This window comes from Pieris brassicae, chromosome 11 (assembly GCF_905147105.1).
Source record: "Pieris brassicae chromosome 11, ilPieBrab1.1, whole genome shotgun sequence".
Classification (NCBI taxonomy): Eukaryota; Metazoa; Arthropoda; class Insecta; order Lepidoptera; family Pieridae; genus Pieris; species Pieris brassicae.
This window is the reverse complement of record NC_059675.1, coordinates 12,463,374-12,487,354: the sequence shown is the minus strand read 5'-3', so window position 1 is coordinate 12,487,354 and position 23,981 is coordinate 12,463,374. Positions and strand designations below refer to the sequence as shown.

Sequence of the window (23,981 nt, the reverse complement as noted above, 5' to 3'; positions counted from 1 at the left end):
ACACGGGAGCGTCAATTTCAGCTGTTAAGTATAAACAGTTATTACATTTAAACATTCCTATCCATAAAGATAATGTAATAATAAATGGAATCGGGGGCAAAGTCAAAGTTATAGGATATGTTTATTTAAAATTATACACACGTGGCGTACACTTTGTACACAAGTTTTATGTTTTGAAAAGTTGCCATGTCACGCTTCAGGTATAATTGGTAAAGACTTTTTAAAGAAATATGAAGCTATAATTGACTTCAAAGATCAAAATTTAACTTTGAAATCACAAAACAATAAAACCATTATTTTAGATTTACATACAAAAGAAAATAAAATAAATTTACCGCCTAGATGTGAATCTATACATTTTATAGAGACAGACAAAGAACATGAGTCAGTTATATGTGCTTCAGAGATAGCGTCTGGTGTTTTTATAGCTAGTTGTATAGTCAAACCTATCAACGGGCTTATACCAATTAAATTATTAAATACTAGAGATCAACCTTTAACATTATCAAATTTTAGTATTGACGTACATGAATTATCTAAATATAATATTTGTAATTTTGAAAAAGTTGAAAGAAATGTAGACAGAATTAAAACTTTTTTATCTCAGTTACAAATCAGTCATTTGAATAACAAAGAGCGAATGACGATAGAAAATTTGTGTGCTAAATATAACGATGTATTTTACGTTGAAGGGGACAAATTAACAACTACTGATATTTATACGCATTCAATTAAATTAAAGCCAAACGTAAGTCCAATTTTTGTTAAACCATATAGATTGCCACATTCTCATAAAAAAGATTTAGAAAATGAAATTAATAAATTACTTGCTGAAGGTGCCACTAGTGTTGATTCCTAAAAAGGCTGATTCCAGTGGTAAGAAAAAGTGGCGAGTTGTTGTAGATTACAGAAAATTGAATAATTGCATCGAAAATGATAAATTTCCCCTTCCGAATATAACGGAAATACTAGATTCACTTGGAGGTTGCATTTCATTGCATTTGTTAATTATTACAGAAAATTTGTGCCAAATTTTGCAGAGAAATCGTATGAACTAAATTATTTATGTCGAAAAAATATACCGTTTGTGTGGTCTGACAAATGTTAAAAATCATTCGAGTTACTAAAGGAAAGTATAATATCAGCTCCAGTATTACAGTATCCAGATTTCTCTGAGGAAAATCAGTTTATACTTTATACAGATGCTTCAAACTTTGCTTTAGAAGCAGTTTTATGTAATAAAGACGGAAGACCAGTGTGATATACAAGTAGATCTTTAAATAATGCCGAAAGGAATTGCTCAACAATTGAAAAAGAAATGCTGGCAATTGTATGGGCAATAAAGTATTATAAACCTTATTTATATGGCAGATATTTTATAATTAGGACAGACCTCGATGGTGAACCTTTATAATTTAAAAGATCCTTCTAGTAGACTTACTAAATTTAAGCTTCAAATAGAAGAGTATGACTTTACAGTAGAGTATGTCAAAGAAAGTGAAAATACAGTAGCGGACGCGTTATCTAGGGTATCTATAACTAGTAATGAATTAAGGAAAATGCATGAAAATATTTGTGTAATGACTAGGGCACAAAGTAAACGTTAAAATGAAGTGAAAAAAAATTATCTTACGGATAATATGATCACTACCGACGATTGGCCTGATCAACCAAAAGTTGTAGAGACACATATTAGACCGAAAGAATCAATAGAATTAAAATTCATGAATAAAGACTTATAAAAAGAGTATAAACGTAAAAACATTATTGAAAAAGAAACAAAGACATTTTGTTATGTGCCTAGTAAGCAAAATCTTTTTATAAAATACCTAGACTCTTCATCAAAAAGGTCACGAGCTGAATTTTTGAAAGAGCTTGAAAAATTGTGTGCTAAGATAAAAATAAATGAAGTGAATATTATAAAAAGTAAAAATAATAAAATTTTCGTAGAAAAATTATTACAAGAGATAAAAAAATAGCAAATGGACCGGTCCACGAATTTGTATATTACCTGATGTGGTAAGAATAAATGATAAAGACGAAATAAGAGTAATTCTTAATGATTTTCATCTCTTACCTACGAGTGGCCACGCGGGTTGCCTAGCATGGAAAAAGATATAAAATCGTTTGTACAACGTTGTCATAAATGTCAAACTCAAAAACACTCTCTTCCAGTAAAGGAACCAATGTCTATTACTACTTTAGACCAAGATCAAAATAATTATAGTTATATACTAACACTTCATTGTGAACTGAGTAAGTACGTCGAAGCCTATCCTTTAGTTTCTAAAAAAATTGAAGAAGTCGGTCGAGCATTGGTAAGTAATTTTATATTAAGGTATGGAATTCCAAGGGAGATCGCCACAGACCAAGGTAAAGAATTTATTTCTTTTCATTATTTAAGGAAATGTGTACGCTTCTTCATATAAAACAGATAAATTCGACCGCATACCATCATGAAAGTATTGGTTCTCTTGAAAATTCCCATAAACATCTAAACAGTTTTCTAAGAATTCAAACCGATAACCATCCAGAGGTATGGAGTTCTTGGTTACCATTTTGTTGTTTTTCATATAACACTCCAGTACATTCAGAACATAAATTTACACCATTCGAATTAGTTTTTGGAAGGAAATGCGTTCTTCCGAGCAATTTATCTGGTACTTGCGTAGAACCTTTATACAATCATGATAATTACCCATGCGAACTGAAATACCGTATACAAACTTCTCAAAAAGAGGCACGAGACAACTTACTCAAAAGCAAATGTAAACGAAAATTAAATTATGACAAAAATGTTAAGACAGTTTCTTACAAACCTAACGATTTGATTGTGTTAAAAAATGAAAATAATAACAAAATGAGTGATGTGTATTCAGGTCCCTTCACTGTAATCAGAGATGTTTCTCCGAATGTTGAAATCTTAAAGGACGGAAAGCCTTATGTAGTTCATAAAAATAGAACTAAAATACATCATAAATGAAAGTGAATTTTATTATTAGTACATAAGCAATGTAATCAATATATTATTTACTACGTATTTTAGGATTATAATGATGATATTCATTCACCTATAAAAGTGAAGTTACATAAAAAAAATGTAATAAAAAAAATAAAAAAATGTAATCTTTGTAATCATACATTTTTTTCTTTATAAGGGGGAGATGTAAGACATAACATATTATACCTATTGTACTATTCATATTTAATCAATATTATTGCTAATAAAGGAGCAGTTCTAATAAAGACTTCGTTCGTTTCATTCGGCTCCACTTCCCAATCTTACAGGTGATCGGACGAGAACCGGTGTATTCAACGTGGTATGGACGTTGGCGAGGGTCCGATCGAATGGGTGCGACTGATTTTAATAAAACCTAAAATCTAACAAAAATACGAGCGAAAAACTGCCGACCGCTACTTTTGTTTCACAAAACTAAGGACACATATTGCATGTACCTGAAAAAACAAAAAGCCAACATCACGCGGTGTTCCCAGGCGGTCACCCATCCAAGTACTGACCGCGCCCGACGTTGCATAACTTCGGTGATCGGACGAGAACCGGTGTATTCAACGTGGTATGGACGTTGGCGAGGAACCGATCGAAGGGTTGCGACTGATTTTAATAAAACCTAAAATTTCACAAAATACGAGTGAACAACTGCCGAACGCTGCTTTTGTTTCGCAAAACTAAGCACACATATTGCTTGTACTTGAAAAAACAAAAAGCCAACATCACGCGGTGTTCCCAGGCGGTCACCCATCCAAGTACTGACCGCGCCCGACGTTGCTTAACTTCGGTGATCGGACGAGAACCGGTGTATTCAACGTGGTATGGACGTTGGCGAGGAACCGATCGAATGGGTGCGACTGATTTTAATAGAACCTAAAATTTAACAAAAATACGAGTGAAAATGTGCCGAACGTTGCTTTTGTTTCACAAAACTAAGGACACATATTGCATGTACCTGAAAAAACAAAAAGCCAACATCACGCGGTGTTCCCAGGCGGTCACACATCCAAGTACTGACCGCGCCCGACGTTGCTTAGCTTCGGTGATCGGACGAGAACCGGTGTATTCAACGTGGTATGGACGTTGGCGAGGGACCGATCGAATGGGTGCGACTGATTTTAATAGAACCTAAAATCTAACAAAAATACGAGTGAAAATGTGCTGACCGTTGCTTTTGTTTCACAAAACTAAGGACACATATTGCATGTACCTGAAAAAACAAAAAGCCAACATCACGCGGTGTTCCCAGGCGGTCACCCATCCAAGTACTGACCGCGCCCGACGTTGCTTAACTTCGGTGATCGGACGAGAACCGGTGTATTCAACGTGGTATGGACGTTGGCGAGGGACCGATCGAATGGGTGCGACTGATTTTAATAAAACCTAAAATTTCACAAAATACGAGTGAACAACTGCCGAACGCTGCTTTTGTTTCGCAAAACTAAGCACACATATTGCTTGTACTTGAAAAAACAAAAAGCCAACATCACGCGGTGTTCCCAGGCGGTCACCCATCCAAGTACTGACCGCGCCCGACGTTGCTTAACTTCGGTGATCGGACGAGAACCGGTGTATTCAACGTGGTATGGACGTTGGCGAGGAACCGATCGAATGGGTGCGACTGATTTTAATAGAACCTTAAATTTAACAAAAATACGAGTGAAAATGTGCCGAACGTTGCTTTTGTTTCGCAAAACTAAGGACATACATATTGCTTGTACTTGAAAAAACAAAAAGCCAACATCACGCGGTGTTCCCAGGCGGTCACCCATCCAAGTACTGACCGCGCCCGACGTTGCATAACTTCGGTGATCGGACGAGAACCGGTGTATTCAACGTGGTATGGACGTTGGCGAGGAACCGATCGAATGGGTGCGACTGATTTTAATAGAACCTAAAATTTAACAAAAATACGAGTGAAAATGTGCCGAACGTTGCTTTTGTTTCGCAAAACTAAGCACACATATTGCTTGTACTTGAAAAAACAAAAAGCCAACATCACGCGGTGTTCCCAGGCGGTCACCCATCCAAGTACTGACCGCGCCCGACGTTGCTTAACTTCGGTGATCGGACGAGAACCGGTGTATTCAACGTGGTATGGACGTTGGCGAGGAACCGATCGAATGGGTGCGACTGATTTTAATAGAACCTAAAATTTAGCAAAAATACGAGTGAAAATGTGCCGAACGTTGCTTTTGTTTCGCAAAACTAAGGACATACATATTGCTTGTACTTGAAAAAACAAAAAGCCAACATCACGCGGTGTTCCCAGGCGGTCACCCATCCAAGTACTGACCGCGCCCGACGTTGCTTAACTTCGGTGATCGGACGAGAACCGGTGTATTCAACGTGGTATGGACGTTGGCGAGGAACCGATCGAATGGGTGCGACTGATTTTAATAGAACCTAAAATTTAACAAAAATACGAGTGAAAATGTGCCGAACGTTGCTTTTGTTTCACAAAACTAAGGACACATATTGCATGTACCTGAAAAAACAAAAAGCCAACATCACGCGGTGTTCCCAGGCGGTCACCCATCCAAGTACTGACCGCGCCCGACGTTGCTTAACTTCGGTGATCGGACGAGAACCGGTGTATTCAACGTGGTATGGACGTTGGCGAGGAACCGATCGAATGGGTGCGACTGATTTTAATAGAACCTAAAATCTAACAAAAATACGAGTGAACAACTGCCGAACGTTGCTTTTGTTTCGCAAAACTAAGCACACATATTGCTTGTACTTGAAAAAACAAAAAGCCAACATCACGCGGTGTTCCCAGGCGGTCACCCATCCAAGTACTGACCGCGCCCGACGTTGCTTAACTTCGGTGATCGGATGAGAACCGGTGTATTCAACGTGGTATGGACGTTGGCGAGGAACTGATCGAATGGGTGCGACTGATTTTAATAGAACCTAAAATCTAACAAAAATACGAGTGAACAACTGCCGAACGTTGCTTTTGTTTCGCAAAACTAAGCACACATATTGCTTGTACTTGAAAAAACAAAAAGCCAACATCACGCGGTGTTCCCAGGCGGTCACCCATCCAAGTACTGACCGCGCCTGACGTTGCTTAACTTCGGTGATCGGACGAGAACCGGTGTATTCAACGTGGTATGGACGTTGGCGAGGGACCGATCGAATGGGTGCGACTGATTTTAATAGAACCTAAAATCTAACAAAAATACGAGTGAAAATGTGCTGACCGTTGCTTTTGTTTCACAAAACTAAGGACACATATTGCATGTACCTGAAAAAACAAAAAGCCAACATCACGCGGTGTTCCCAGGCGGTCACCCATCCAAGTACTGACCGCGCCCGACGTTGCTTAACTTCGGTGATCGGACGAGAACCGGTGTATTCAACGTGGTATGGACGTTGGCGAGGAACCGATCGAATGGGTGCGACTGATTTTAATAGAACCTTAAATTTAACAAAAATACGAGTGAAAATGTGCCGAACGTTGCTTTTGTTTCGCAAAACTAAGGACATACATATTGCTTGTACTTGAAAAAACAAAAAGCCAACATCACGCGGTGTTCCCAGGCGGTCACCCATCCAAGTACTGACCGCGCCCGACGTTGCTTAACTTCGGTGATCGGACGAGAACCGGTGTATTCAACGTGGTATGGACGTTGGCGAGGAACCGATCGAATGGGTGCGACTGATTTTAATAGAACCTAAAATTTAACAAAAATACGAGTGAAAATGTGCTGACCGTTGCTTTTGTTTCACAAAACTAAGGACACATATTGCATGTACCTGAAAAAACAAAAAGCCAACATCACGCGGTGTTCCCAGGCGGTCACCCATCCAAGTACTGACCGCGCCCGACGTTGCTTAACTTCGGTGATCGGACGAGAACCGGTGTATTCAACGTGGTATGGACGTTGGCGAGGGACCGATCGAATGGGTGCGACTGATTTTAATAAAACCTAAAATTTCTCAAAATACGAGTGAACAACTGCCGAACGCTGCTTTTGTTTCGCAAAACTAAGCACACATATTGCTTGTACTTGAAAAAACAAAAAGCCAACATCACGCGGTGTTCCCAGGCGGTCACCCATCCAAGTACTGACCGCGCCCGACGTTGCTTAACTTCGGTGATCGGACGAGAACCGGTGTATTCAACGTGGTATGGACGTTGGCGAAGAACCGATCGAATGGGTGCGACTGATTTTAATAGAACCTAAAATTTAACAAAAATACGAGTGAAAATGTGCCGAACGTTGCTTTTGTTTCGCAAAACTAAGCACACATATTGCTTGTACTTGAAAAAACAAAAAGCCAACATCACGCGGTGTTCCCAGGCGGTCACCCATCCAAGTACTGACCGCGCCCGACGTTGCTTAACTTCGGTGATCGGACGAGAACCGGTGTATTCAACGTGGTATGGACGTTGGCGAGGGACTGATCGAATGGGTGCAACTGATTTTAATAGAACCTAAAATCTAACAAAAATACGAGTGAAAATGTGCCGAACGTTGCTTTTGTTTCGCAAAACTAAGCACACATATTGCTTGTACTTGAAAAAACAAAAAGCCAACATCACGCGGTGTTCCCAGGCGGTCACCCATCCAAGTACTGACCGCGCCCGACGTTGCTTAACTTCGGTGATCGGACGAGAACCGGTGTATTCAAGGTGGTATGGACGTTGGCGAGGAACCGATCGAATGGGTGCGACTGATTTTAATAGAACCTAAAATTTAGCAAAAATACGAGTGAAAATGTGCCGAACGTTGCTTTTGTTTCGCAAAACTAAGGACATACATATTGCTTGTACTTGAAAAAACAAAAAGCCAACATCACGCGGTGTTCCCAGGCGGTCACCCATCCAAGTACTGACCGCGCCCGACGTTGCTTAACTTCGGTGATCGGACGAGAACCGGTGTATTCAAGGTGGTATGGACGTTGGCGAGGGACCGATCGAAGGGGTGCGACTGATTTTAATACAACCTAAAATTTCACAAAATACGAGTGAAAAACTGCCGAACGCTACTTTTGTTTCGCAAAACTAAGCACACATATTGCATGTACCTGAAAAAACAAAAAGCCAACATCACGCGGTGTTCCCAGGCGGTCACCCATCCAAGTACTGACCGCGCCCGACGTTGCTTAACTTCGGTGATCGGACGAGAACCGGTGTATTCAACGTGGTATGGACGTTGGCGAGGGACCGATCGAAGGGGTGCGACTGATTTTAATAAAACCTAAAATTTCACAAAATACGAGTGAACAACTGCCGAACGTTGCTTTTGTTTCGCAAAACTAAGGACATACATATTGCTTGTACTTTAAAAAACAAAAAGCCAACATCACGCGGTGTTCCCAGGCGGTCACCCATCCAAGTACTGACCGCGCCCGACGTTGCTTAACTTCGGTGATCGGACGAGAACCGGTGTATTCAACGTGGTATGGACGTTGGCGAGGAACCGATCGAATGGGTGCGACTGATTTTAATAGAACCTAAAATTTAACAAAAATACGAGTGAAAATGTGCCGAACGTTGCTTTTGTTTCGCAAAACTAAGGACATACATATTGCTTGTACTTGAAAAAACAAAAAGCCAACATCACGCGGTGTTCCCAGGCGGTCACCCATCCAAGTACTGACCGCGCCCGACGTTGCTTAGCTTCGGTGATCGGACGAGAACCGGTGTATTCAACGTGGTATGGACGTTGGCGAGGAACCGATCGAATGGGTGCGACTGATTTTAATAGAACCTAAAATCTAACAAAAATACGAGTGAAAATGTGCTGACCGTTGCTTTTGTTTCACAAAACTAAGGACACATATTGCATGTACCTGAAAAAACAAAAAGCCAACATCATGCGGTGTTCCCAGGCGGTCACCCATCCAAGTACTGACCGCGCCCGACGTTGCTTAACTTCGGTGATCGGACGAGAACCGGTGTATTCAACGTGGTATGGACGTTGGCGAGGAACCGATCGAATGGGTGCGACTGATTTTAATAGAACCTAAAATTTAGCAAAAATACGAGTGAAAATGTGCCGAACGTTGCTTTTGTTTCGCAAAACTAAGGACATACATATTGCTTGTACTTGAAAAAACAAAAAGCCAACATCACGCGGTGTTCCCAGGCGGTCACCCATCCAAGTACTGACCGCGCCCGACGTTGCTTAACTTCGGTGATCGGACGAGAACCGGTGTATTCAACGTGGTATGGACGTTGGCGAGGAACCGATCGAATGGGTGCGACTGATTTTAATAGAACCTAAAATTTAACAAAAATACGAGTGAAAATGTGCCGAACGTTGCTTTTGTTTCGCAAAACTAAGGACATACATATTACTTGTACTTGAAAAAACAAAAAGCCAACATCACGCGGTGTTCCCAGGCGGTCACCCATCCAAGTACTGACCGCGCCCGACGTTGCTTAACTTCGGTGATCGGACGCGAACCGGTGTATTCAACGTGGTATGGACGTTGGCGAGGAACCGATCGAATGGGTGCGACTGATTTTAATAGAACCTAAAATTTAACAAAAATACGAGTGAAAATGTGCCGAACGTTGCTTTTGTTTCGCAAAACTAAGGACATACATATTGCTTGTACTTGAAAAAACAAAAAGCCAACATCACGCGGTGTTCCCAGGCGGTCACCCATCCAAGTACTGACCGCGCCCGACGTTGCTTAGCTTCGGTGATCGGACGAGAACCGGTGTATTCAACGTGGTATGGACGTTGGCGAGGGACCGATCGAATGGGTGCGACTGATTTTAATAGAACCTAAAATCTAACAAAAATACGAGTGAAAATGTGCCGAACGTTGCTTTTGTTTCGCAAAACTAAGGACATACATATTGCTTGTACTTGAAAAAACAAAAAGCCAACATCACGCGGTGTTCCCAGGCGGTCACCCATCCAAGTACTGACCGCGCCCGATGTTGCTTAACTTCGGTGATCGGACGAGAACCGGTGTATTCAACGTGGTATGGACGTTGGCGAGGGACCGATCGAATGGGTGCGACTGATTTTAATAAAACCTAAAATTTCACAAAATACGAGTGAACAACTGCCGAACGCTGCTTTTGTTTCGCAAAACTAAGCACACATATTGCTTGTACTTGAAAAAACAAAAAGCCAACATCACGCGGTGTTCCCAGGCGGTCACCCATCCAAGTACTGACCGCGCCCGACGTTGCTTAACTTCGGTGATCGGACGAGAACCGGTGTATTCAACGTGGTATGGACGTTGGCGAGGAACCGATCGAATGGGTGCGACTGATTTTAATAGAACCTAAAATTTAACAAAAATACGAGTGAAAATGTGCCGAACGTTGCTTTTGTTTCGCAAAACTAAGGACATACATATTGCTTGTACTTGAAAAAACAAAAAGCCAACATCACGCGGTGTTCCCAGGCGGTCACCCATCCAAGTACTGACCGCGCCCGATGTTGCTTAACTTCGGTGATCGGACGAGAACCGGTGTATTCAACGTGGTATGGACGTTGGCGAGGAACCGATCGAATGGGTGCGACTGATTTTAATAGAACCTAAAATTTAACAAAAATACGAGTGAAAATGTGCCGAACGTTGCTTTTGTTTCGCAAAACTAAGCACACATATTGCTTGTACTTGAAAAAACAAAAAGCCAACATCACGCGGTGTTCCCAGGCGGTCACCCATCCAAGTACTGACCGCGCCTGACGTTGCTTAACTTCGGTGATCGGACGAGAACCGGTGTATTCAACGTGGTATGGACGTTGGCGAGGGACCGATCGAATGGGTGCGACTGATTTTAATAGAACCTAAAATCTAACAAAAATACGAGTGAAAATGTGCTGACCGTTGCTTTTGTTTCACAAAACTAAGGACACATATTGCATGTACCTGAAAAAACAAAAAGCCAACATCACGCGGTGTTCCCAGGCGGTCACCCATCCAAGTACTGACCGCGCCCGACGTTGCTTAACTTCGGTGATCGGACGAGAACCGGTGTATTCAACGTGGTATGGACGTTGGCGAGGAACCGATCGAATGGGTGCGACTGATTTTAATAGAACCTTAAATTTAACAAAAATACGAGTGAAAATGTGCCGAACGTTGCTTTTGTTTCGCAAAACTAAGGACATACATATTGCTTGTACTTGAAAAAACAAAAAGCCAACATCACGCGGTGTTCCCAGGCGGTCACCCATCCAAGTACTGACCGCGCCCGACGTTGCTTAACTTCGGTGATCGGACGAGAACCGGTGTATTCAACGTGGTATGGACGTTGGCGAGGAACCGATCGAATGGGTGCGACTGATTTTAATAGAACCTAAAATTTAACAAAAATACGAGTGAAAATGTGCTGACCGTTGCTTTTGTTTCACAAAACTAAGGACACATATTGCATGTACCTGAAAAAACAAAAAGCCAACATCACGCGGTGTTCCCAGGCGGTCACCCATCCAAGTACTGACCGCGCCCGACGTTGCTTAACTTCGGTGATCGGACGAGAACCGGTGTATTCAACGTGGTATGGACGTTGGCGAGGGACCGATCGAATGGGTGCGACTGATTTTAATAAAACCTAAAATTTCTCAAAATACGAGTGAACAACTGCCGAACGCTGCTTTTGTTTCGCAAAACTAAGCACACATATTGCTTGTACTTGAAAAAACAAAAAGCCAACATCACGCGGTGTTCCCAGGCGGTCACCCATCCAAGTACTGACCGCGCCCGACGTTGCTTAACTTCGGTGATCGGACGAGAACCGGTGTATTCAACGTGGTATGGACGTTGGCGAAGAACCGATCGAATGGGTGCGACTGATTTTAATAGAACCTAAAATTTAACAAAAATACGAGTGAAAATGTGCCGAACGTTGCTTTTGTTTCGCAAAACTAAGCACACATATTGCTTGTACTTGAAAAAACAAAAAGCCAACATCACGCGGTGTTCCCAGGCGGTCACCCATCCAAGTACTGAACGCGCCCGACGTTGCTTAACTTCGGTGATCGGACGAGAACCGGTGTATTCAACGTGGTATGGACGTTGGCGAGGGACTGATCGAATGGGTGCAACTGATTTTAATAGAACCTAAAATCTAACAAAAATACGAGTGAAAATGTGCCGAACGTTGCTTTTGTTTCGCAAAACTAAGCACACATATTGCTTGTACTTGAAAAAACAAAAAGCCAACATCACGCGGTGTTCCCAGGCGGTCACCCATCCAAGTACTGACCGCGCCCGACGTTGCTTAACTTCGGTGATCGGACGAGAACCGGTGTATTCAAGGTGGTATGGACGTTGGCGAGGAACCGATCGAATGGGTGCGACTGATTTTAATAGAACCTAAAATTTAGCAAAAATACGAGTGAAAATGTGCCGAACGTTGCTTTTGTTTCGCAAAACTAAGGACATACATATTGCTTGTACTTGAAAAAACAAAAAGCCAACATCACGCGGTGTTCCCAGGCGGTCACCCATCCAAGTACTGACCGCGCCCGACGTTGCTTAACTTCGGTGATCGGACGAGAACCGGTGTATTCAACGTGGTATGGACGTTGGCGAGGGACCGATCGAATGGGTGCGACTGATTTTAATACAACCTAAAATTTCACAAAATACGAGTGAAAAACTGCCGAACGCTACTTTTGTTTCGCAAAACTAAGCACACATATTGCATGTACCTGAAAAAACAAAAAGCCAACATCACGCGGTGTTCCCAGGCGGTCACCCATCCAAGTACTGACCGCGCCCGACGTTGCTTAACTTCGGTGATCGGACGAGAACCGGTGTATTCAACGTGGTATGGACGTTGGCGAGGGACCGATCGAAGGGGTGCGACTGATTTTAATAAAACCTAAAATTTCACAAAATACGAGTGAACAACTGCCGAACGTTGCTTTTGTTTCGCAAAACTAAGGACATACATATTGCTTGTACTTTAAAAAACAAAAAGCCAACATCACGCGGTGTTCCCAGGCGGTCACCCATCCAAGTACTGACCGCGCCCGACGTTGCTTAACTTCGGTGATCGGACGAGAACCGGTGTATTCAACGTGGTATGGACGTTGGCGAGGAACCGATCGAATGGGTGCGACTGATTTTAATAGAACCTAAAATTTAACAAAAATACGAGTGAAAATGTGCCGAACGTTGCTTTTGTTTCGCAAAACTAAGGACATACATATTGCTTGTACTTGAAAAAACAAAAAGCCAACATCACGCGGTGTTCCCAGGCGGTCACCCATCCAAGTACTGACCGCGCCCGACGTTGCTTAACTTCGGTGATCGGACGAGAACCGGTGTATTCAACGTGGTATGGACGTTGGCGAGGGACCGATCGAAGGGGTGCGACTGATTTTAATACAACCTAAAATTTCACAAAATACGAGTGAAAAACTGCCGAACGCTACTTTTGTTTCGCAAAACTAAGCACACATATTGCATGTACCTGAAAAAACAAAAAGCCAACATCACGCGGTGTTCCCAGGCGGTCACCCATCCAAGTACTGACCGCGCCCGACGTTGCTTAACTTCGGTGATCGGATGAGAACCGGTGTATTCAACGTGGTATGGACGTTGGCGAGGGACCGATCGAAGGGGTGCGACTGATTTTAATAAAACCTAAAATTTCACAAAATACGAGTGAACAACTGCCGAACGTTGCTTTTGTTTCGCAAAACTAAGGACATACATATTGCTTGTACTTTAAAAAACAAAAAGCCAACATCACGCGGTGTTCCCAGGCGGTCACCCATCCAAGTACTGACCGCGCCCGACGTTGCTTAACTTCGGTGATCGGACGAGAACCGGTGTATTCAACGTGGTATGGACGTTGGCGAGGAACCGATCGAATGGGTGCGACTGATTTTAATAGAACCTAAAATTTAACAAAAATACGAGTGAAAATGTGCCGAACGTTGCTTTTGTTTCGCAAAACTAAGGACATACATATTGCTTGTACTTGAAAAAACAAAAAGCCAACATCACGCGGTGTTCCCAGGCGGTCACCCATCCAAGTACTGACCGCGCCCGACGTTGCTTAGCTTCGGTGATCGGACAAGAACCGGTGTATTCAACGTGGTATGGACGTTGGCGAGGAACCGATCGAATGGGTGCGACTGATTTTAATAGAACCTAAAATCTAACAAAAATACGAGTGAAAATGTGCTGACCGTTGCTTTTGTTTCACAAAACTAAGGACACATATTGCATGTACCTGAAAAAACAAAAAGCCAACATCATGCGGTGTTCCCAGGCGGTCACCCATCCAAGTACTGACCGCGCCCGACGTTGCTTAACTTCGGTGATCGGACGAGAACCGGTGTATTCAACGTGGTATGGACGTTGGCGAGGGACCGATCGAATGGGTGCGACTGATTTTAATAAAACCTAAAATTTCACAAAATACGAGTGAACAACTGCCGAACGCTACTTTTGTTTCACAAAACTAAGGACACATATTGCATGTACCTGAAAAAACAAAAAGCCAACATCACGCGGTGTTCCCAGGCGGTCACCCATCCAAGTACTGACCGCGCCCGACGTTGCATAACTTCGGTGATCGGACGAGAACCGGTGTATTCAACGTGGTATGGACGTTGGCGAGGAACCGATCGAAGGGTTGCGACTGATTTTAATAAAACCTAAAATTTCACAAAATACGAGTGAACAACTGCCGAACGCTGCTTTTGTTTCGCAAAACTAAGCACACATATTGCTTGTACTTGAAAAAACAAAAAGCCAACATCACGCGGTGTTCCCAGGCGGTCACCCATCCAAGTACTGACCGCGCCCGACGTTGCTTAACTTCGGTGATCGGACGAGAACCGGTGTATTCAACGTGGTATGGACGTTGGCGAGGAACCGATCGAATGGGTGCGACTGATTTTAATAGAACCTAAAATTTAGCAAAAATACGAGTGAAAATGTGCCGAACGTTGCTTTTGTTTCGCAAAACTAAGGACATACATATTGCTTGTACTTGAAAAAACAAAAAGCCAACATCACGCGGTGTTCCCAGGCGGTCACCCATCCAAGTACTGACCGCGCCCGACGTTGCTTAACTTCGGTGATCGGACGAGAACCGGTGTATTCAACGTGGTATGGACGTTGGCGAGGAACCGATCGAATGGGTGCGACTGATTTTAATAGAACCTAAAATTTAACAAAAATACGAGTGAAAATGTGCCGAACGTTGCTTTTGTTTCGCAAAACTAAGGACATACATATTGCTTGTACTTGAAAAAACAAAAAGCCAACATCACGCGGTGTTCCCAGGCGGTCACCCATCCAAGTACTGACCGCGCCCGACGTTGCTTAGCTTCGGTGATCGGACGAGAACCGGTGTATTCAACGTGGTATGGACGTTGGCGAGGGACCGATCGAATGGGTGCGACTGATTTTAATAGAACCTAAAATCTAACAAAAATACGAGTGAAAATGTGCTGACCGTTGCTTTTGTTTCACAAAACTAAGGACACATATTGCATGTACCTGAAAAAACAAAAAGCCAACATCACGCGGTGTTCCCAGGCGGTCACCCATCCAAGTACTGACCGCGCCCGACGTTGCTTAACTTCGGTGATCGGACGAGAACCGGTGTATTCAACGTGGTATGGACGTTGGCGAGGGACCGATCGAATGGGTGCGACTGATTTTAATAAAACCTAAAATTTCACAAAATACGAGTGAACAACTGCCGAACGCTGCTTTTGTTTCGCAAAACTAAGCACACATATTGCTTGTACTTGAAAAAACAAAAAGCCAACATCACGCGGTGTTCCCAGGCGGTCACCCATCCAAGTACTGACCGCGCCCGACGTTGCTTAACTTCGGTGATCGGACGAGAACCGGTGTATTCAACGTGGTATGGACGTTGGCGAGGAACCGATCGAATGGGTGCGACTGATTTTAATAGAACCTTAAATTTAACAAAAATACGAGTGAAAATGTGCCGAACGTTGCTTTTGTTTCGCAAAACTAAGGACATACATATTGCTTGTACTTGAAAAAACAAAAAGCCAACATCACGCGGTGTTCCCAGGCGGTCACCCATCCAAGTACTGACCGCGCCCGACGTTGCTTAACTTCGGTGATCGGACGAGAACCGGTGTATTCAACGTGGTATGGACGTTGGCGAGGAACCGATCGAATGGGTGCGACTGATTTTAATAGAACCTAAAATTTAACAAAAATACGAGTGAAAATGTGCCGAACGTTGCTTTTGTTTCGCAAAACTAAGCACACATATTGCTTGTACTTGAAAAAACAAAAAGCCAACATCACGCGGTGTTCCCAGGCGGTCACCCATCCAAGTACTGACCGCGCCCGACGTTGCTTAACTTCGGTGATCGGACGAGAACCGGTGTATTCAACGTGGTATGGACGTTGGCGAGGAACCGATCGAATGGGTGCGACTGATTTTAATAGAACCTAAAATTTAGCAAAAATACGAGTGAAAATGTGCCGAACGTTGCTTTTGTTTCGCAAAACTAAGGACATACATATTGCTTGTACTTGAAAAAACAAAAAGCCAACATCACGCGGTGTTCCCAGGCGGTCACCCATCCAAGTACTGACCGCGCCCGACGTTGCTTAACTTCGGTGATCGGACGAGAACCGGTGTATTCAACGTGGTATGGACGTTGGCGAGGAACCGATCGAATGGGTGCGACTGATTTTAATAGAACCTAAAATTTAACAAAAATACGAGTGAAAATGTGCCGAACGTTGCTTTTGTTTCACAAAACTAAGGACACATATTGCATGTACCTGAAAAAACAAAAAGCCAACATCACGCGGTGTTCCCAGGCGGTCACCCATCCAAGTACTGACCGCGCCCGACGTTGCTTAACTTCGGTGATCGGACGAGAACCGGTGTATTCAACGTTGTATGGACGTTGGCGAGGAACCGATCGAATGGGTGCGACTGATTTTAATAGAACCTTAAATTTAACAAAAATACGAGTGAAAATGTGCCGAACGTTGCTTTTGTTTCGCAAAACTAAGGACATACATATTGCTTGTACTTGAAAAAACAAAAAGCCAACATCACGCGGTGTTCCCAGGCGGTCACCCATCCAAGTACTGACCGCGCCCGACGTTGCTTAACTTCGGTGATCGGACGAGAACCGGTGTATTCAACGTGGTATGGACGTTGGCGAGGAACCGATCGAATGGGTGCGACTGATTTTAATAGAACCTAAAATTTAACAAAAATACGAGTGAAAATGTGCCGAACGTTGCTTTTGTTTCGCAAAACTAAGCACACATATTGCTTGTACTTGAAAAAACAAAAAGCCAACATCACGCGGTGTTCCCAGGCGGTCACCCATCCAAGTACTGACCGCGCCTAACGTTGCTTAACTTCGGTGATCGGACGAGAACCGGTGTATTCAACGTGGTATGGACGTTGGCGAGGGACCGATCGAATGGGTGCGACTGATTTTAATAGAACCTAAAATCTAACAAAAATACGAGTGAAAATGTGCTGACCGTTGCTTTTGTTTCACAAAACTAAGGACACATATTGCATGTACCTGAAAAAACAAAAAGCCAACATCACGCGGTGTTCCCAGGCGGTCACCCATCCAAGTACTGACCGCGCCCGACGTTGCTTAACTTCGGTGATCGGACGAGAACCGGTGTATTCAACGTGGTATGGACGTTGGCGAGGAACCGATCGAATGGGTGCGACTGATTTTAATAGAACCTTAAATTTAACAAAAATACGAGTGAAAATGTGCCGACCGTTGCTTTTGTTTCGCAAAACTAAGGACATACATATTGCTTGTACTTGAAAAAACAAAAAGCCAACATCACGCGGTGTTCCCAGGCGGTCACCCATCCAAGTACTGACCGCGCCCGACGTTGCTTAACTTCGGTGATCGGACGAGAACCGGTGTATTCAACGTGGTATGGACGTTGGCGAGGAACCGATCGAATGGGTGCGACTGATTTTAATAGAACCTAAAATTTAACAAAAATACGAGTGAAAATGTGCTGACCGTTGCTTTTGTTTCACAAAACTAAGGACACATATTGCATGTACCTGAAAAAACAAAAAGCCAACATCACGCGGTGTTCCCAGGCGGTCACCCATCCAAGTACTGACCGCGCCCGACGTTGCTTAACTTCGGTGATCGGACGAGAACCGGTGTATTCAACGTGGTATGGACGTTGGCGAGGGACCGATCGAATGGGTGCGACTGATTTTAATAAAACCTAAAATTTCTCAAAATACGAGTGAACAACTGCCGAACGCTGCTTTTGTTTCGCAAAACTAAGCACACATATTGCTTGTACTTGAAAAAACAAAAAGCCAACATCACGCGGTGTTCCCAGGCGGTCACCCATCCAAGTACTGACCGCGCCCGACGTTGCTTAACTTCGGTGATCGGACGAGAACCGGTGTATTCAACGTGGTATGGACGTTGGCGAAGAACCGATCGAATGGGTGCGACTGATTTTAATAGAACCTAAAATTTAACAAAAATACGAGTGAAAATGTGCCGAACGTTGCTTTTGTTTCGCAAAACTAAGCACACATATTGCTTGTACTTGAAAAAACAAAAAGCCAACATCACGCGGTGTTCCCAGGCGGTCACCCATCCAAGTACTGAACGCGCCCGACGTTGCTTAACTTCGGTGATCGGACGAGAACCGGTGTATTCAACGTGGTATGGACGTTGGCGAGGGACTGATCGAATGGGTGCAACTGATTTTAATAGAACCTAAAATCTAACAAAAATACGAGTGAAAATGTGCCGAACGTTGCTTTTGTTTCGCAAAACTAAGCACACATATTGCTTGTACTTGAAAAAACAAAAAGCCAACATCACGCGGTGTTCCCAGGCGGTCACCCATCCAAGTACTGACCGCGCCCGACGTTGCTTAACTTCGGTGATCGGACGAGAACCGGTGTATTCAAGGTGGTATGGACGTTGGCGAGGAACCGATCGAATGGGTGCGACTGATTTTAATAGAACCTAAAATTTAGCAAAAATACGAGTGAAAATGTGCCGAACGTTGCTTTTGTTTCGCAAAACTAAGGACATACATATTGCTTGTACTTGAAAAAACAAAAAGCCAACATCACGCGGTGTTCCCAGGCGGTCACCCATCCAAGTACTGACCGCGCCCGACGTTGCTTAACTTCGGTGATCGGACGAGAACCGGTGTATTCAACGTGGTATGGACGTTGGCGAGGGACCGATCGAAGGGGTGCGACTGATTTTAATACAACCTAAAATTTCACAAAATACGAGTGAAAAACTGCCGAACGCTACTTTTGTTTCGCAAAACTAAGCACACATATTGCATGTACCTGAAAAAACAAAAAGCCAACATCACGCGGTGTTCCCAGGCGGTCACCCATCCAAGTACTGACCGCGCCCGACGTTGCTTAACTTCGGTGATCGGACGAGAACCGGTGTATTCAACGTGGTATGGACGTTGGCGAGGGACCGATCGAAGGGGTGCGACTGATTTTAATAAAACCTAAAATTTCACAAAATACGAGTGAACAACTGCCGAACGTTGCTTTTGTTTCGCAAAACTAAGGACATACATATTGCTTGTACTTTAAAAAACAAAAAGCCAACATCACGCGGTGTTCCCAGGCGGTCACCCATCCAAGTACTGACCGCGCCCGACGTTGCTTAACTTCGGTGATCGGACGAGAACCGGTGTATTCAACGTGGTATGGACGTTGGCGAGGAACCGATCGAATGGGTGCGACTGATTTTAATAGAACCTAAAATTTAACAAAAATACGAGTGAAAATGTGCCGAACGTTGCTTTTGTTTCGCAAAACTAAGGACATACATATTGCTTGTACTTGAAAAAACAAAAAGCCAACATCACGCGGTGTTCCCAGGCGGTCACCCATCCAAGTACTGACCGCGCCCGACGTTGCTTAGCTTCGGTGATCGGACGAGAACCGGTGTATTCAACGTGGTATGGACGTTGGCGAGGAACCGATCGAATGGGTGCGACTGATTTTAATAGAACCTAAAATCTAACAAAAATACGAGTGAAAATGTGCTGACCGTTGCTTTTGTTTCACAAAACTAAGGACACATATTGCATGTACCTGAAAAAACAAAAAGCCAACATCATGCGGTGTTCCCAGGCGGTCACCCATCCAAGTACTGACCGCGCCCGACGTTGCTTAACTTCGGTGATCGGACGAGAACCGGTGTATTCAACGTGGTATGGACGTTGGCGAGGGACCGATCGAATGGGTGCGACTGATTTTAATAAAACCTAAAATTTCACAAAATACGAGTGAACAACTGCCGAACGTTGCTTTTGTTTCGCAAAACTAAGGACATACATATTGCTTGTACTTGAAAAAACAAAAAGCCAACATCACGCGGTGTTCCCAGGCGGTCACCCATCCAAGTACTGACTGCGCCCGACGTTGCTTAACTTCGGTGATCGGACGAGAACCGGTGTATTCAACGTGGTATGGACGTTGGCGAGGAACCGATCGAATGGGTGCGACTGATTTTAATAGAACCTAAAATTTAACAAAAATACGAGTGAAAATGTGCCGAACGTTGCTTTTGTTTCGCAAAACTAAGGACATACATATTGCTTGTACTTGAAAAAACAAAAAGCCAACATCACGCGGTGTTCCCAGGCGGTCACCCATCCAAGTACTGACCGCGCCCGACGTTGCTTAACTTCGGTGATCGGACGAGAACCGGTGTATTCAACGTGGTATGGACGTTGGCGAGGAACCGATCGAATGGGTGCGACTGATTTTAATAGAACCTAAAATTTAACAAAAATACGAGTGAAAATGTGCCGAACGTTGCTTTTGTTTCGCAAAACTAAGCACACATATTGCTTGTACTTGAAAAAACAAAAAGCCAACATCACGCGGTGTTCCCAGGCGGTCACCCATCCAAGTACTGACCGCGCCCGACGTTGCTTAACTTCGGTGATCGGACGAGAACCGGTGTATTCAACGTGGTATGGACGTTGGCGAGGAACCGATCGAATGGGTGCGACTGATTTTAATAGAACCTAAAATTTAACAAAAATACGAGTGAAAATGTGCCGAACGTTGCTTTTGTTTCGCAAAACTAAGCACACATATTGCTTGTACTTGAAAAAACAAAAAGCCAACATCACGCGGTGTTCCCAGGCGGTCACCCATCCAAGTACTGACCGCGCCCGACGTTGCTTAACTTCGGTGATCGGACGAGAACCGGTGTATTCAACGTGGTATGGACGTTGGCGAGGAACCGATCGAAGGGGTGCGACTGATTTTAATAAAACCTAAAATTTCACAAAATACGAGTGAAAAACTGCCGACCGCTGCTTTTGTCTCGCAAAACTAAGCACACATATTGCATGTACCTGAAAAAACAAAAAGCCAACATCACGCGGTGTTCCCAGGCGGTCACCCAGAAAGCAATTGCATATCTTCAGTATTCCAAAAAGGTATACTTGATACAAGAATATAAAAAAAGTTGATAAATACATAATTATGTTTCTTTATAATAAAAATAGGTTAAGGTTAGTTTTGTTATCAAAAATTATTTGTAGAAATTGAATATTCGCAATTTTCGACATAAATACACACATACTATCCGTAACACCTTTGAATGAATCAACCTGCATCCTATTCCAAATACTAAACACCTTGACCGCATTTAGCTTATATCCTGACCACTTCAGACGTCATCTCACGATAAATGAGTCAAAAGAAAGCCTTCGATTTCCCTTACTATCGTTTTTAATACCATTCGATCGAATATATTCACTTTGTATCTATTGAAGGACGTTTTAGTGAGTCAAGGTGTTTTTTGTACCTTTTGTTTTATTTTTGTGATAATAATTCGTGAAAGACAGTGTTCTCCAGTTGAAATAAAAGGATGTTATTGATAACAATTTGGTCATTAACACATAAAGCTTGGCAAACTTTTAAGGTCTGGGCCTCAGATATCTGTTTCTGTTTCAAGCAAGTAACCATTGACTAAGCATTCCAAGGCCCAAGCATATATCCTTCGCGGTTGGAATAAGTTTGTTAGTATGTTGCAGGGTATGGCGTCATTGCCCGTATGTTGCAGGTGGCAATACATATTGTCTTACAAATCCAAATTAATCATGTTATTCATTATTGTAGATCATTAATAATATGTATTACCAACCTTTCAAATATAGAATGATAAAGAAATTGAATTACCGCCGTTTTTTATCTCTGTATTATGTTTTTGTATAGGTATTTTAACATTTTCATGTTTAGAATTCTCACTGAAAACTCAAAAAACCACGGGCCAAATATAGCGTGCGCTATTAAGGAGGCAGTATTTTTATGAATAAAAATATCTAGGTTAAATATCGAGTGCGATCGAGAACCATTGGTAATAACCAAGATGGGTTTCGCCAGTCGAAGAAAGGCCGTGTTTCTGATGTTTACGGCGAGAAATCTCCGACCGGTCGGCAAGCAAGCGGCAAGCCAGTCCCGCGCGACCGCTCACATCAACCACACGTGTTTTTATGTTAAAAAAACTTTTACCGACCTATTAAATCGAAAAATATTGTGTTGTGAAGTGTGTGAATAACTTTTGAAATAAAGAGTGTATTAGGATTGTCTTATTTCAATAACAGGTATGTTCAATTAATACCTAAAGCGGGATTAAGATGGCATTATGCTTTCATAGTTCCGACATTCCGTCTGCTTTTGAATGTTGTAATGCTTCCTGGATTCTATATTCAAACTTTGTAAATTAAAAAATGTTTAACGTTCCAACCATTTAACGTAATTATTATTTTTCCATATTTTAAATGAATTATTAATGTTAAAATTAAAACTAATATCTATGTCGGTATGTTGTAGGAAGAAAATTGTTTATGATACCATTTCCGTACGATAGAGTTCAACGAATGGGCTGCGGTTTCAATTGTAGAGTTGAGAAATTTCACCTCGTATTATATAAAATATAGGGCGGAGAAAATTGTATAATATATAGATTTAATAATATATGTTTCTTTAGGCAATTTTTGCCGCGCACAATCACTATGTGGCACCCTTGGTGAGAAGTATTTCATAATCAAGTCGACTTAGGGTCTTTAATGAAAAGAGTGCACCAACTCTTAAAAGATCGGCAACGCACTTGCGAGCGTTCTGGAAATGTGTGTCCATGGTTGATATTTATCACTTAACATCAGGTAAGCCTCCTACCCACTTACCTCTTGTTACATAAAAAAAATTGTTAAAATGTTATGTTGCACTCCCCCTAAAGTTCCATCTGATTGGACAATCAGATTATTCACTAAGAAGCCTCCAATTTGATGAATGAGCCAAATTCTAAACTAAAATGTTTTCATAGAGTTATAGTTCATATAATTTTATATTTAGCCCACTTCGTCAAGACGTTTAGTAACGGTTCATTCGAATACATATTAGTTCAACTGTGGCTATAAGTTTCAACGTGGTAGCGTTAACAAAAAAATATTGTGAAAATTATATAAAAGCATTTTTGTTTGCGCATGTTGCAAATGACACTGGATCTACACCAAAATCTCTGCTATTCAGAGACCGGGTGAGGAATACCAATTAAAACCACTTTGAGTAGTTCCTACAAAGCCATTTTACAGAGGCTCCGGGATCGCTCTCGTATTCCACCGGGACCTCAACGGCATGCAACGCTCAAATACCTCCATCTCAGTACACACTACATAGAAGGTAGAAGTTGGGTATGTCTTCTCCTATTTACACCGCGTCTTCTAACCCTAATTCGTCCTAAAGCGCTCTCTTTCTCGTTCGGTAGTCTCCTGTAGCATTACTTGCTCGCAGAAGGATACCACTGCATTCCATACCTCGTCACTACCGACTATTTTTTGGACAACACAATGCAGATCAACGTTGTTACAAAGATTATGCAATACAAGTACATTTACATAAATCAGTACTATGCCAGTGGTTAGGTTAGGACTGCAACCTGGGCCTTTGAGCCCAGCACTACACCAATTTCTGGTTAAGGACGAAGGT

At 42.8% G+C, this 23,981-nt stretch overlaps 1 protein-coding gene and 70 non-coding genes across 72 annotated transcripts in view; 1 reads left to right on the top strand and 70 right to left on the bottom strand.

The window, feature by feature from the left end:
- Positions 1-3,470: 3,470 nt before the first annotated feature.
- Positions 3,471-3,589, bottom strand: LOC123716871. Its single transcript, XR_006754702.1, has one exon. It is a non-coding gene; the product is annotated as a 5S ribosomal RNA (ribosomal RNA).
- A 135-nt stretch (positions 3,590-3,724) lies between these two features.
- On the bottom strand, positions 3,725-3,843 carry LOC123716937. Its single transcript, XR_006754762.1, has one exon. It is a non-coding gene; the product is annotated as a 5S ribosomal RNA (ribosomal RNA).
- A 136-nt stretch (positions 3,844-3,979) lies between these two features.
- Positions 3,980-4,098, bottom strand: LOC123716890. The gene has a single exon (XR_006754719.1). It is a non-coding gene; the product is annotated as a 5S ribosomal RNA (ribosomal RNA).
- A 136-nt stretch (positions 4,099-4,234) lies between these two features.
- Positions 4,235-4,353, bottom strand: LOC123716935. Its single transcript, XR_006754760.1, has one exon. It is a non-coding gene; the product is annotated as a 5S ribosomal RNA (ribosomal RNA).
- A 135-nt stretch (positions 4,354-4,488) lies between these two features.
- Positions 4,489-4,607, bottom strand: LOC123716934. The gene has a single exon (XR_006754759.1). It is a non-coding gene; the product is annotated as a 5S ribosomal RNA (ribosomal RNA).
- A 138-nt stretch (positions 4,608-4,745) lies between these two features.
- LOC123716870 lies at positions 4,746-4,864 on the bottom strand. Its single transcript, XR_006754701.1, has one exon. It is a non-coding gene; the product is annotated as a 5S ribosomal RNA (ribosomal RNA).
- A 136-nt stretch (positions 4,865-5,000) lies between these two features.
- Positions 5,001-5,119, bottom strand: LOC123716932. The gene has a single exon (XR_006754758.1). It is a non-coding gene; the product is annotated as a 5S ribosomal RNA (ribosomal RNA).
- A 138-nt stretch (positions 5,120-5,257) lies between these two features.
- On the bottom strand, positions 5,258-5,376 carry LOC123716931. Its single transcript, XR_006754757.1, has one exon. It is a non-coding gene; the product is annotated as a 5S ribosomal RNA (ribosomal RNA).
- A 136-nt stretch (positions 5,377-5,512) lies between these two features.
- Positions 5,513-5,631, bottom strand: LOC123716930. The gene has a single exon (XR_006754756.1). It is a non-coding gene; the product is annotated as a 5S ribosomal RNA (ribosomal RNA).
- A 136-nt stretch (positions 5,632-5,767) lies between these two features.
- On the bottom strand, positions 5,768-5,886 carry LOC123716893. The gene has a single exon (XR_006754722.1). It is a non-coding gene; the product is annotated as a 5S ribosomal RNA (ribosomal RNA).
- Positions 5,887-6,022: 136 nt separating this feature from the next.
- LOC123716857 lies at positions 6,023-6,141 on the bottom strand. The gene has a single exon (XR_006754689.1). It is a non-coding gene; the product is annotated as a 5S ribosomal RNA (ribosomal RNA).
- Positions 6,142-6,277: 136 nt separating this feature from the next.
- Positions 6,278-6,396, bottom strand: LOC123716929. Its single transcript, XR_006754755.1, has one exon. It is a non-coding gene; the product is annotated as a 5S ribosomal RNA (ribosomal RNA).
- A 138-nt stretch (positions 6,397-6,534) lies between these two features.
- LOC123716928 lies at positions 6,535-6,653 on the bottom strand. Its single transcript, XR_006754754.1, has one exon. It is a non-coding gene; the product is annotated as a 5S ribosomal RNA (ribosomal RNA).
- A 136-nt stretch (positions 6,654-6,789) lies between these two features.
- On the bottom strand, positions 6,790-6,908 carry LOC123716927. The gene has a single exon (XR_006754753.1). It is a non-coding gene; the product is annotated as a 5S ribosomal RNA (ribosomal RNA).
- Positions 6,909-7,043: 135 nt separating this feature from the next.
- LOC123716926 lies at positions 7,044-7,162 on the bottom strand. Its single transcript, XR_006754752.1, has one exon. It is a non-coding gene; the product is annotated as a 5S ribosomal RNA (ribosomal RNA).
- A 136-nt stretch (positions 7,163-7,298) lies between these two features.
- Positions 7,299-7,417, bottom strand: LOC123716925. Its single transcript, XR_006754751.1, has one exon. It is a non-coding gene; the product is annotated as a 5S ribosomal RNA (ribosomal RNA).
- A 136-nt stretch (positions 7,418-7,553) lies between these two features.
- Positions 7,554-7,672, bottom strand: LOC123716851. Its single transcript, XR_006754684.1, has one exon. It is a non-coding gene; the product is annotated as a 5S ribosomal RNA (ribosomal RNA).
- A 138-nt stretch (positions 7,673-7,810) lies between these two features.
- On the bottom strand, positions 7,811-7,929 carry LOC123716849. The gene has a single exon (XR_006754682.1). It is a non-coding gene; the product is annotated as a 5S ribosomal RNA (ribosomal RNA).
- Positions 7,930-8,064: 135 nt separating this feature from the next.
- LOC123716923 lies at positions 8,065-8,183 on the bottom strand. Its single transcript, XR_006754749.1, has one exon. It is a non-coding gene; the product is annotated as a 5S ribosomal RNA (ribosomal RNA).
- A 137-nt stretch (positions 8,184-8,320) lies between these two features.
- On the bottom strand, positions 8,321-8,439 carry LOC123716921. The gene has a single exon (XR_006754748.1). It is a non-coding gene; the product is annotated as a 5S ribosomal RNA (ribosomal RNA).
- A 138-nt stretch (positions 8,440-8,577) lies between these two features.
- Positions 8,578-8,696, bottom strand: LOC123716831. The gene has a single exon (XR_006754666.1). It is a non-coding gene; the product is annotated as a 5S ribosomal RNA (ribosomal RNA).
- Positions 8,697-8,832: 136 nt separating this feature from the next.
- LOC123716865 lies at positions 8,833-8,951 on the bottom strand. Its single transcript, XR_006754697.1, has one exon. It is a non-coding gene; the product is annotated as a 5S ribosomal RNA (ribosomal RNA).
- Positions 8,952-9,089: 138 nt separating this feature from the next.
- Positions 9,090-9,208, bottom strand: LOC123716920. Its single transcript, XR_006754747.1, has one exon. It is a non-coding gene; the product is annotated as a 5S ribosomal RNA (ribosomal RNA).
- Positions 9,209-9,346: 138 nt separating this feature from the next.
- On the bottom strand, positions 9,347-9,465 carry LOC123716839. Its single transcript, XR_006754673.1, has one exon. It is a non-coding gene; the product is annotated as a 5S ribosomal RNA (ribosomal RNA).
- Positions 9,466-9,603: 138 nt separating this feature from the next.
- On the bottom strand, positions 9,604-9,722 carry LOC123716830. Its single transcript, XR_006754665.1, has one exon. It is a non-coding gene; the product is annotated as a 5S ribosomal RNA (ribosomal RNA).
- Positions 9,723-9,860: 138 nt separating this feature from the next.
- LOC123716846 lies at positions 9,861-9,979 on the bottom strand. Its single transcript, XR_006754679.1, has one exon. It is a non-coding gene; the product is annotated as a 5S ribosomal RNA (ribosomal RNA).
- Positions 9,980-10,114: 135 nt separating this feature from the next.
- Positions 10,115-10,233, bottom strand: LOC123716919. The gene has a single exon (XR_006754746.1). It is a non-coding gene; the product is annotated as a 5S ribosomal RNA (ribosomal RNA).
- Positions 10,234-10,371: 138 nt separating this feature from the next.
- On the bottom strand, positions 10,372-10,490 carry LOC123716844. Its single transcript, XR_006754678.1, has one exon. It is a non-coding gene; the product is annotated as a 5S ribosomal RNA (ribosomal RNA).
- A 136-nt stretch (positions 10,491-10,626) lies between these two features.
- Positions 10,627-10,745, bottom strand: LOC123716855. Its single transcript, XR_006754688.1, has one exon. It is a non-coding gene; the product is annotated as a 5S ribosomal RNA (ribosomal RNA).
- A 136-nt stretch (positions 10,746-10,881) lies between these two features.
- LOC123716918 lies at positions 10,882-11,000 on the bottom strand. Its single transcript, XR_006754745.1, has one exon. It is a non-coding gene; the product is annotated as a 5S ribosomal RNA (ribosomal RNA).
- Positions 11,001-11,138: 138 nt separating this feature from the next.
- On the bottom strand, positions 11,139-11,257 carry LOC123716917. Its single transcript, XR_006754744.1, has one exon. It is a non-coding gene; the product is annotated as a 5S ribosomal RNA (ribosomal RNA).
- A 136-nt stretch (positions 11,258-11,393) lies between these two features.
- Positions 11,394-11,512, bottom strand: LOC123716916. The gene has a single exon (XR_006754743.1). It is a non-coding gene; the product is annotated as a 5S ribosomal RNA (ribosomal RNA).
- Positions 11,513-11,647: 135 nt separating this feature from the next.
- On the bottom strand, positions 11,648-11,766 carry LOC123716915. The gene has a single exon (XR_006754742.1). It is a non-coding gene; the product is annotated as a 5S ribosomal RNA (ribosomal RNA).
- A 136-nt stretch (positions 11,767-11,902) lies between these two features.
- On the bottom strand, positions 11,903-12,021 carry LOC123716841. The gene has a single exon (XR_006754675.1). It is a non-coding gene; the product is annotated as a 5S ribosomal RNA (ribosomal RNA).
- Positions 12,022-12,157: 136 nt separating this feature from the next.
- LOC123716848 lies at positions 12,158-12,276 on the bottom strand. The gene has a single exon (XR_006754681.1). It is a non-coding gene; the product is annotated as a 5S ribosomal RNA (ribosomal RNA).
- Positions 12,277-12,414: 138 nt separating this feature from the next.
- On the bottom strand, positions 12,415-12,533 carry LOC123716914. The gene has a single exon (XR_006754741.1). It is a non-coding gene; the product is annotated as a 5S ribosomal RNA (ribosomal RNA).
- A 135-nt stretch (positions 12,534-12,668) lies between these two features.
- LOC123716913 lies at positions 12,669-12,787 on the bottom strand. Its single transcript, XR_006754740.1, has one exon. It is a non-coding gene; the product is annotated as a 5S ribosomal RNA (ribosomal RNA).
- A 137-nt stretch (positions 12,788-12,924) lies between these two features.
- Positions 12,925-13,043, bottom strand: LOC123716910. The gene has a single exon (XR_006754738.1). It is a non-coding gene; the product is annotated as a 5S ribosomal RNA (ribosomal RNA).
- A 138-nt stretch (positions 13,044-13,181) lies between these two features.
- On the bottom strand, positions 13,182-13,300 carry LOC123716909. The gene has a single exon (XR_006754737.1). It is a non-coding gene; the product is annotated as a 5S ribosomal RNA (ribosomal RNA).
- A 135-nt stretch (positions 13,301-13,435) lies between these two features.
- LOC123716771 lies at positions 13,436-13,554 on the bottom strand. Its single transcript, XR_006754611.1, has one exon. It is a non-coding gene; the product is annotated as a 5S ribosomal RNA (ribosomal RNA).
- A 137-nt stretch (positions 13,555-13,691) lies between these two features.
- LOC123716908 lies at positions 13,692-13,810 on the bottom strand. Its single transcript, XR_006754736.1, has one exon. It is a non-coding gene; the product is annotated as a 5S ribosomal RNA (ribosomal RNA).
- A 138-nt stretch (positions 13,811-13,948) lies between these two features.
- On the bottom strand, positions 13,949-14,067 carry LOC123716883. The gene has a single exon (XR_006754713.1). It is a non-coding gene; the product is annotated as a 5S ribosomal RNA (ribosomal RNA).
- A 136-nt stretch (positions 14,068-14,203) lies between these two features.
- LOC123716864 lies at positions 14,204-14,322 on the bottom strand. The gene has a single exon (XR_006754696.1). It is a non-coding gene; the product is annotated as a 5S ribosomal RNA (ribosomal RNA).
- A 135-nt stretch (positions 14,323-14,457) lies between these two features.
- LOC123716869 lies at positions 14,458-14,576 on the bottom strand. Its single transcript, XR_006754700.1, has one exon. It is a non-coding gene; the product is annotated as a 5S ribosomal RNA (ribosomal RNA).
- Positions 14,577-14,711: 135 nt separating this feature from the next.
- On the bottom strand, positions 14,712-14,830 carry LOC123716907. The gene has a single exon (XR_006754735.1). It is a non-coding gene; the product is annotated as a 5S ribosomal RNA (ribosomal RNA).
- A 138-nt stretch (positions 14,831-14,968) lies between these two features.
- On the bottom strand, positions 14,969-15,087 carry LOC123716906. Its single transcript, XR_006754734.1, has one exon. It is a non-coding gene; the product is annotated as a 5S ribosomal RNA (ribosomal RNA).
- A 138-nt stretch (positions 15,088-15,225) lies between these two features.
- Positions 15,226-15,344, bottom strand: LOC123716829. The gene has a single exon (XR_006754664.1). It is a non-coding gene; the product is annotated as a 5S ribosomal RNA (ribosomal RNA).
- A 136-nt stretch (positions 15,345-15,480) lies between these two features.
- On the bottom strand, positions 15,481-15,599 carry LOC123716905. Its single transcript, XR_006754733.1, has one exon. It is a non-coding gene; the product is annotated as a 5S ribosomal RNA (ribosomal RNA).
- Positions 15,600-15,734: 135 nt separating this feature from the next.
- Positions 15,735-15,853, bottom strand: LOC123716904. Its single transcript, XR_006754732.1, has one exon. It is a non-coding gene; the product is annotated as a 5S ribosomal RNA (ribosomal RNA).
- Positions 15,854-15,991: 138 nt separating this feature from the next.
- Positions 15,992-16,110, bottom strand: LOC123716903. The gene has a single exon (XR_006754731.1). It is a non-coding gene; the product is annotated as a 5S ribosomal RNA (ribosomal RNA).
- Positions 16,111-16,246: 136 nt separating this feature from the next.
- Positions 16,247-16,365, bottom strand: LOC123716901. Its single transcript, XR_006754729.1, has one exon. It is a non-coding gene; the product is annotated as a 5S ribosomal RNA (ribosomal RNA).
- Positions 16,366-16,503: 138 nt separating this feature from the next.
- LOC123716897 lies at positions 16,504-16,622 on the bottom strand. Its single transcript, XR_006754726.1, has one exon. It is a non-coding gene; the product is annotated as a 5S ribosomal RNA (ribosomal RNA).
- Positions 16,623-16,758: 136 nt separating this feature from the next.
- On the bottom strand, positions 16,759-16,877 carry LOC123716884. The gene has a single exon (XR_006754714.1). It is a non-coding gene; the product is annotated as a 5S ribosomal RNA (ribosomal RNA).
- A 138-nt stretch (positions 16,878-17,015) lies between these two features.
- LOC123716886 lies at positions 17,016-17,134 on the bottom strand. Its single transcript, XR_006754716.1, has one exon. It is a non-coding gene; the product is annotated as a 5S ribosomal RNA (ribosomal RNA).
- Positions 17,135-17,270: 136 nt separating this feature from the next.
- On the bottom strand, positions 17,271-17,389 carry LOC123716842. The gene has a single exon (XR_006754676.1). It is a non-coding gene; the product is annotated as a 5S ribosomal RNA (ribosomal RNA).
- A 136-nt stretch (positions 17,390-17,525) lies between these two features.
- Positions 17,526-17,644, bottom strand: LOC123716874. Its single transcript, XR_006754705.1, has one exon. It is a non-coding gene; the product is annotated as a 5S ribosomal RNA (ribosomal RNA).
- A 138-nt stretch (positions 17,645-17,782) lies between these two features.
- On the bottom strand, positions 17,783-17,901 carry LOC123716862. The gene has a single exon (XR_006754694.1). It is a non-coding gene; the product is annotated as a 5S ribosomal RNA (ribosomal RNA).
- Positions 17,902-18,037: 136 nt separating this feature from the next.
- LOC123716850 lies at positions 18,038-18,156 on the bottom strand. The gene has a single exon (XR_006754683.1). It is a non-coding gene; the product is annotated as a 5S ribosomal RNA (ribosomal RNA).
- A 135-nt stretch (positions 18,157-18,291) lies between these two features.
- Positions 18,292-18,410, bottom strand: LOC123716838. The gene has a single exon (XR_006754672.1). It is a non-coding gene; the product is annotated as a 5S ribosomal RNA (ribosomal RNA).
- Positions 18,411-18,546: 136 nt separating this feature from the next.
- On the bottom strand, positions 18,547-18,665 carry LOC123716840. Its single transcript, XR_006754674.1, has one exon. It is a non-coding gene; the product is annotated as a 5S ribosomal RNA (ribosomal RNA).
- Positions 18,666-18,801: 136 nt separating this feature from the next.
- On the bottom strand, positions 18,802-18,920 carry LOC123716847. The gene has a single exon (XR_006754680.1). It is a non-coding gene; the product is annotated as a 5S ribosomal RNA (ribosomal RNA).
- A 138-nt stretch (positions 18,921-19,058) lies between these two features.
- LOC123716826 lies at positions 19,059-19,177 on the bottom strand. Its single transcript, XR_006754661.1, has one exon. It is a non-coding gene; the product is annotated as a 5S ribosomal RNA (ribosomal RNA).
- A 135-nt stretch (positions 19,178-19,312) lies between these two features.
- Positions 19,313-19,431, bottom strand: LOC123716814. Its single transcript, XR_006754650.1, has one exon. It is a non-coding gene; the product is annotated as a 5S ribosomal RNA (ribosomal RNA).
- A 137-nt stretch (positions 19,432-19,568) lies between these two features.
- LOC123716802 lies at positions 19,569-19,687 on the bottom strand. Its single transcript, XR_006754639.1, has one exon. It is a non-coding gene; the product is annotated as a 5S ribosomal RNA (ribosomal RNA).
- A 138-nt stretch (positions 19,688-19,825) lies between these two features.
- LOC123716828 lies at positions 19,826-19,944 on the bottom strand. Its single transcript, XR_006754663.1, has one exon. It is a non-coding gene; the product is annotated as a 5S ribosomal RNA (ribosomal RNA).
- A 136-nt stretch (positions 19,945-20,080) lies between these two features.
- LOC123716863 lies at positions 20,081-20,199 on the bottom strand. The gene has a single exon (XR_006754695.1). It is a non-coding gene; the product is annotated as a 5S ribosomal RNA (ribosomal RNA).
- Positions 20,200-20,336: 137 nt separating this feature from the next.
- On the bottom strand, positions 20,337-20,455 carry LOC123716843. The gene has a single exon (XR_006754677.1). It is a non-coding gene; the product is annotated as a 5S ribosomal RNA (ribosomal RNA).
- Positions 20,456-20,593: 138 nt separating this feature from the next.
- Positions 20,594-20,712, bottom strand: LOC123716789. Its single transcript, XR_006754628.1, has one exon. It is a non-coding gene; the product is annotated as a 5S ribosomal RNA (ribosomal RNA).
- A 136-nt stretch (positions 20,713-20,848) lies between these two features.
- On the bottom strand, positions 20,849-20,967 carry LOC123716777. Its single transcript, XR_006754617.1, has one exon. It is a non-coding gene; the product is annotated as a 5S ribosomal RNA (ribosomal RNA).
- A 136-nt stretch (positions 20,968-21,103) lies between these two features.
- Positions 21,104-21,222, bottom strand: LOC123716936. The gene has a single exon (XR_006754761.1). It is a non-coding gene; the product is annotated as a 5S ribosomal RNA (ribosomal RNA).
- Positions 21,223-22,468: 1,246 nt separating this feature from the next.
- The window catches only part of LOC123716394 (putative epidermal cell surface receptor), a 40,881-nt gene continuing 39,368 nt past the window's right edge, over positions 22,469-23,981 (top strand). For both annotated transcript variants that reach the window (XM_045672116.1, XM_045672115.1), the window contains exon 1: positions 22,469-22,597. The gene's annotated coding sequence lies outside the window, so the exon portion shown is untranslated. The remainder of the gene's footprint in view (positions 22,598-23,981) is intronic.